The sequence below is a fragment of the Meleagris gallopavo genome, chromosome 3 (genome assembly GCF_000146605.3).
Source record: "Meleagris gallopavo isolate NT-WF06-2002-E0010 breed Aviagen turkey brand Nicholas breeding stock chromosome 3, Turkey_5.1, whole genome shotgun sequence".
NCBI lineage: Eukaryota > Metazoa > Chordata > Aves > Galliformes > Phasianidae > Meleagris > Meleagris gallopavo.
The window spans coordinates 20,845,956-20,852,765 of record NC_015013.2 but is presented as its reverse complement, the minus strand read 5'-3'; the positions used below and the strand labels follow the sequence as shown (position 1 = coordinate 20,852,765).

At 35.6% G+C, this 6,810-nt stretch overlaps 1 protein-coding gene across 5 annotated transcripts in view; it reads right to left on the bottom strand.

The window, feature by feature from the left end:
• CDH18 (cadherin 18) overlaps positions 1 to 6,233 on the bottom strand; it is a 204,045-nt gene extending 197,812 nt beyond the window's left edge. For all 5 annotated transcript variants that reach the window (XR_004159171.1, XM_010708478.3, XM_010708479.3 and 2 more), the window contains exon 1: positions 6,197 to 6,233. The gene's annotated coding sequence lies outside the window, so the exon portion shown is untranslated. The remainder of the gene's footprint in view (positions 1 to 6,196) is intronic.
• Between the last annotated feature and the right edge of the window lie 577 nt (positions 6,234 to 6,810).

Here is a 6,810-nt window from a genome sequence, read left to right as displayed (position 1 = left end):
AGCTCAGGAGCTCCTGACAAGAGTTTTCCTATATGCTTTTCCTCAGTTTTGCTAGAAACATACCAATAATGCTGCATTTCTGAGTTCCTATTTAGTTTCTCAGAAATACAGCCAAAGCTACATGTTCAAGAAATAACGAGATATTAAGTTTAAAGCACTTATGAATATTCCAAATATTTATTTTGTACTCATGCCACTTTTGACCACTCAGATCAGGAATCAACAAGATAAAGTGACTTGTCCAGACAAATTTACCTTTTAAGGGTGCAAATTCCAACCACACTGGGAAATCTCATCCAATATCTGATTGCTATCATAAGATTTTTTTTTCCTGACCAAAGTTTCTCACATTCCAGCTTGTTCCCATTGTATTCTGCTTTACTGCCATGCACGCTGAGAAGAATCCAGTTCTACCTACTCTATACTCTCCCATTAAGTAGCTGAAGACAGCAGCAAGATCTCCACATAGCCTTATATTCTTAGGATAAAAAGTACTTTAAACATCATCTCAGTAGCTTGTCCTTGAATTTGTTTCACTACATCAATGTATTTTCTGTCACAGGGTGCTCAAACTGGACACAGTACTTCACATGCAGTCTTAAAAGTGCTTAGTAGAAAGGAAAAACTACTCCCCTCAACCTTCCAACTACTTTCTTGCTCATGCAAAGCAGAATACAGTTGGCCTTCTTTGCACAACTTTCTTCAGTAGGACTCCCATGACCTTTTCTGCAAAGACGCTGCCTGTCCTCCTGGCACCAAGCCTGTACTGCTGCATGGTACATTATTCCACCCCAGATGCCAAGACTTAATGTTTGCCTTTGCTGAGCTTCTGTCAGCTCATTTTCCCTGTCTGCAAATGTTCTGCTGCAATCTTCATGAGAGTACAGTCCACCTAGTTTTCTAGGTCATTATTATAGACGTTAGAACAGCACATATTCTAGCTGCAGTTCTTGAGGGATACCAATATTCACTGGCCCCCATCTGGACTTCTTACCACTGACAGGATGAGGGAAAAAAGCCTAAGTTTAGGCTGGATATTAGGGAGAACTTCTTTACAGAAAGTGGTGTTAAGCACTGGAATAGGCTCCCCAGGGAGGTGGTTGAGTCACCATCCTTGAATTTGTTTAAAAACTGTTTGGATGTGGTGCTCAGGGACATGATTTAGTGGAGGGTTGTTAGAGTTAGGGTAGTTTGGTTAGGTTGTGGTTGGAGTTGGACTTGATGATCTTTAAGGTCTTTTCCAACCTGAGCAATTCTACAATTCTATGATCACAACCTTAGATCCTTGTGGTTCAGTCAACCTTTGCAGTTTGTATTGCACAAATTTGGCTTTAAGAATCACAGAATCACCAACACTGAAAAAGATCTCCAAGATCATCCAGTCCAATTGTCCACCTATCACCAATATCTCCCACTAAACCATGTCCCTCAGTACAACATCTAAATGTTTCTTAAACGCCTCCATGGACAGTGACTCCACCACCTCCTTCTGTGCAGCCTGTTCCAGTGCCTGACCACTCTTCAGGAGAAGACGTTTTTCCTAACATCCCAACCCCATTCACCACTACATAATAGTAATACAGGAAAAAGTGTTGGAAGTCTTTCTAAAATCAAGTTAAACAACTTCCATTCCTTCAGAAAAGACACTTAGGCTGGTCAGTCATGGTTTGCCCTCATTAAATCAATGCTGATTGCACATATTCACTATCTTTTCCTTAATGTCTTTAGAAATGGCTTCTGAAAGGTTTTGCTCAGTAGCTTCCTAAGAAACTTTCTGAAGTTGACCAGCCCCGAGTTACCTGTATTCCTCTTGAAGATAGCTTTGGGTTTTGCCTTTCTCCAGTCATCAGATGTTTTCCTTGATCATCACAACCTTTCAAAGATGAGAGATGTTTGGTCATGATATCTTATGCTACATTACTCACATTGGCCTGCCTCTTGAGTCCTGTAGTTCTTGAATGGAAGAAATCTGACATATCAAGAATAAATTCTGTTTTGGTATTTCAGATTTCAGTAATTCTTATGGAAGCTTAGTACTGATAGCCCTTCACACTAAACTACCAGAAGTTAATTTCAAAGGAAAAAAAAAATTAATATAATGAATGTTGGCTTCTTATAATTTGCTTTGAGCCCAGAGGGTACAGTGAGATAGTATTTTCAATCTTTCATACTTGCCAATGGAAGCAGAATCCAGCTGATTTTCTTTTTAAATTAAAACTGGAATTCTTAAATAAATTGCTTGGTCCAGAAACTGCAGCTTAAGAGAGCCCGCAGAAAAAGAAAAAAAAAAAAAGAAAAAGGCATTGATGGAATGCTGTCCTCATGATTTCAGGAGGAGCTAACTAGACTACAGGCCAAACAATTCTTCCAAAAAACGTACTTTAAAATAATCATGAGAGATAATCACTAACAGTATGGGAAAAGGCTTATATGAAGTGTATAAACATGCTGCTCCTTTTTCTTCTTGCAATTGCTCTATACTTAATTTGCTGCTATTCATTTGTACAGCATGGAATATCTCACCTCTGTATTTGCTATTTGTTTGTATTCAGCCTTGGACAATCAAGACCTCAGCCTGTATTGTGGATCTGCATTTTACTGCTGTACAAACTATGGATCTTTGGACTGGACTTTAAGATGGGAGCAAGGATAGTCAACATAGCCATAGTTTTAACAGCACACAAAACACACAATTACAACAGGCAAGTCTACTCTGAATTCCAAACACATATCAGGTGAACTATATAGAGATCCTCTCAGGGAATCTTTAATACTGTCAAGGGTATCCTTAGTGAGTGAGAAAGACAAAGATCACAGCTTAGGTAGGTGGACTGATTCAGGGGAAAGCATGAGCTGGGGAGAGAAGGGTCCCTGCAAGTTAGCTGCAATAAGGATAGCACCATAGCTAAAAGAAAATTGGTTTTGCATGCACATCAATGGTCTTTTTTTTTTTAATTGAAACTTGTTAAAAGATAGCCACAACCAAAAAATGTCACTGTGTTAGGTGAGATCACAGATCGTTCTGCTCACTTAAAATGAACATAACTTGTATGACTTACTTACATAGTAGAAAGCAACATGCAATAATTAATTCACAGTAAAATAAAAAGTGATCCATAAAAAGTGATCCCGTGCACATTTCTTGATAAAATATATGCTGTTTTTTTTTTTGTTTTTTTTTTTTAATACAGCTTCTCAGTCACCAGGTTATTATGCATTTCTTTGCATATTTTTATGTGGTTTATTTTATTTTGGGCACCTACCTATACATATACATAGCTACATGATACATTAATTTTCATCTGTTTTCAATTTTAAATGATATTCTTATTCCTGAACACAGTATGCATTTCTACACATTAAAATACTGTCTTCAATGGTTACCTACTTCCTCTACGCAGACAGAACGAGACACTATGTCTAGGCTGGATAGCTCACTTGCAGGGTAAGAAATCTTGTTAGATTTCATAGTGAAGTTACATTACAAATACATTTTTTTCAGTTATGACAAATGGTAAAGTGGTTTGTTTGGGACTGCAGCAGTACATTTGATCCGCAGCGACTGACATTTAACTTAGCAGACACCCTGCTGTGGTTTTCACACTGGAAGACACTGGACAGTGAAGGTTCCTCCTTGCTGCTGCCAGGGTTTAGGACTTAAAATCAAATTCCAGAACCAGAACCAGTTCCCTTTATCAGGATCCAGTTTACGCCACTACAAACCTGTCCTGCATTATTCATTTCGGGAATCTGAACGAGCAACATAAAACCTTAAGCAATTTAATCAGTGACCCTTCCAATCAGGGCGCACAAGCCCTAAGTACAAATGCAGCATGGGCGAACATGTGGGATCTGTTGTATGTTAGTATAAATCAAAGTCAAGCACAGAAGATCTTCCTTATCCTCCGGCCATTTGAACAAATCTTTCATGTGTGAAATGTAAATGAAGTAAACAAATTCAAGAAGAGGATCTGTCAGTCTCTGACACTATCCTTACTACAAAAGGATTGGTATTAACCACATCCTGAAAGAATGTCTCTGATGACTCCATGCTGGATGTTTCTTGTTTGCTTGCTTGCTTCTTGAAAAATTTCATCAGAAATAAAATAAGCTAATCACAGAAGAAACAGATTCCTCTTTACTAATGTTTTGGCTTTCACTGCATACAAATGCACATAATAATAATTGTATATCATCACTTAAACAGTAGCATGGGAAAAAGGAAAAAGATAATAAATAGGGGTCTGACTATGAGACTCAGGCTACTAAAAAAATATCAGTAACATTCTTCAAGCCTCAATATCATAATTATTTCCACAAGGTCTTAGATACAAGTGAGGAACTGCAAACTCTGAACAATCAAATAAATCAAAATGGAAGAGGTATGGTTCCTGATGGCCCTGCCAAAAAGAGACAAGCATCTCTTTACTGAAGGGGAAGAGCAGTAACGAGGATGCCAAGGTAACAGGAGGGGTTTTGATGACTGTAATACCAAAGTAAAAAAAAAAAAAAAAAAAGTCTTTTAGTGGAAAATTACTCTTAAGGTTATGTGTATGCTTAAGCAATATCACTGGCATGATTTAGGAATCATCCTTTTTTTTTTTCCTCTCTCTCTCTCTATAAATACATACACGCACATACATACGGCCTGAGAATTACAATACACTCAAGATGTTACAATGAGTATTTTTAATAAGACTATGAATAAAAGAAAAATTGAGTGAGAATTTTACAAGTTGGTGGGAAAAAAACTAAAACACAACAGGAGTATGCCATTGCAATCAGTTTTTGTGACTAACTTCAACATAACATTAGGCTTATATTCCTTCAAGGTTTTTTTATTCACTTGTTTTTCTTCCCCTCGATTTCTAAACAAATAGCTCCCAGCTTTTTAAAAACTGAAGCAGAAAACATACATATATAGTGACATATATAACTTAGTTCACCAACTCTTTGATTCCTCAAAGAAACAGGACAGATTTAAGTAAGACTCAGGTGTACTGCCACAGAAAAATTCTTCTATAAAACTACGAAAATGCACTGCAACAGCAGATTGCCATGGAAGCCCCACACATTCCTTGGCTATCATGGTGAACAATTCTGAGCTTCAGAGGCAAAATCCCTATATTCACTGCCCCCAGCCAAGGAGTCTGAGTCCTACAACTGCTTTACCACAGTGACTGACACAGAAAAACAAAAAAGTTCAATCAAGCTAACTCTAATGAACTCAGAGCACTTGCATGAAAATGAACCGAGCAGACAGAATTTCAGCTCTCAGTTGAAGATGACATTTGGATTCAACTGTCTTGCTATCTGCAAATTTTAGTCTGTAATTCATCACCTGAATGGAGAGCAATGTAATTTACATGCACATCTTTAACACAAGTAAAATGTTTGCACATAGACATACACAAAGAAAATTTTGGAGGAGTTTCTATTGCTTTACATCATCTTTTCCCTCAATCTTTCTTATCCATCCTGCAATATTTCTGATTCAATTTTAACAATAAGGTCTTAGAAGATCCTGAAAAGAAGCCCAAAGCAGCTCCACTGTTTTGACTAAGAAACAGAGAACATGCATAACTGACAAGATAATGATGTTTTTCAATATTTTTTTAACCACCTCTTCTGAATTTTGTGAGCTTTACATTGATATTTTGTAGTTATTAAGCATTTGTTTGGAATTATATCATCATTAAAAATCATTTCTTTTAAATAAGTTATATTAAATAAAAGCTGTTGCACTAATCATTAAGTAAAATTTGCCCCATTTTATAATTCAGGATGTTGAGGAGAAACAGCTTAAGTAACCGTAAAGAATCACTGCCAAAATGCATGGGCAGTGCCCAATGCGTTTTGTCAAGACTATAAGTAACTCCCACTATCTTCCATGTTACTCCCAGGCCACAAAACTGTTCTTGTTTCTTATTCATATAAACACTGGTATAACTACATACATTGTTACAACTCAATCATATTAGAATGTTTTTGCCACAGAATGTCTAAATTATATAAAACTTGCCTTTGACTATACTTGTATCTGAAAAACAAATGTGTTACTACTTTAAAATTTAAAATTGCTTCAAGGTATCTGAAAACGCATTGAATTAGTTTTATTCTAAAAAAAAAAAAATTAAAAAAAAAATTAAAAAACGGTTTACAGTTGTTTATATCTACATTTTCTAGGAATACCCACCTTGTTCAAAAGTAATCTTATCCCAAGTTTTGGCCACTGCAAGTTACCAAAAAAAAAAAATTAATAATAAAATAAAAAAATAGTAGTAATGAAAATTGAGAAGGTATCATAAGAAGTAGAAGCCAAATTATCAAATAACAATAAACAAGTTTGTCTTATTCTGGGAATGCTCCTCACCTGGAGGTCTTAGAATACCTACTAATATCTTTGTAACCAATTTATTAGCAGGCTTATATTTATTCATTAATGCATGACAAGTCATGTTATTTTTCAAAATACATATTCACAAAGATGTGAATAAAGGCAATTTAATAATACAAGGTATTATAATATAAATAATGCAAATAAAAATAAATAACATTAGAAGTAATTAATGCAAAATAAAACTCAGTAATAAAAGACAAAAATAGATATAACTTGCCTAATTACATACGCATGTGAGACAAACACTATACTGACAGATATAGAGTTAGAGAGATTATGATCAGACATTTTTAAAACCAAACTGTAACATTAAATTTCAAGATGTAACATTTAGAACGCTATAAATAATTTTACTGTTAAGAAATACAATTGGCTGTAAAGATTTGATGCATTTGTAGTTTTAAGGCAGA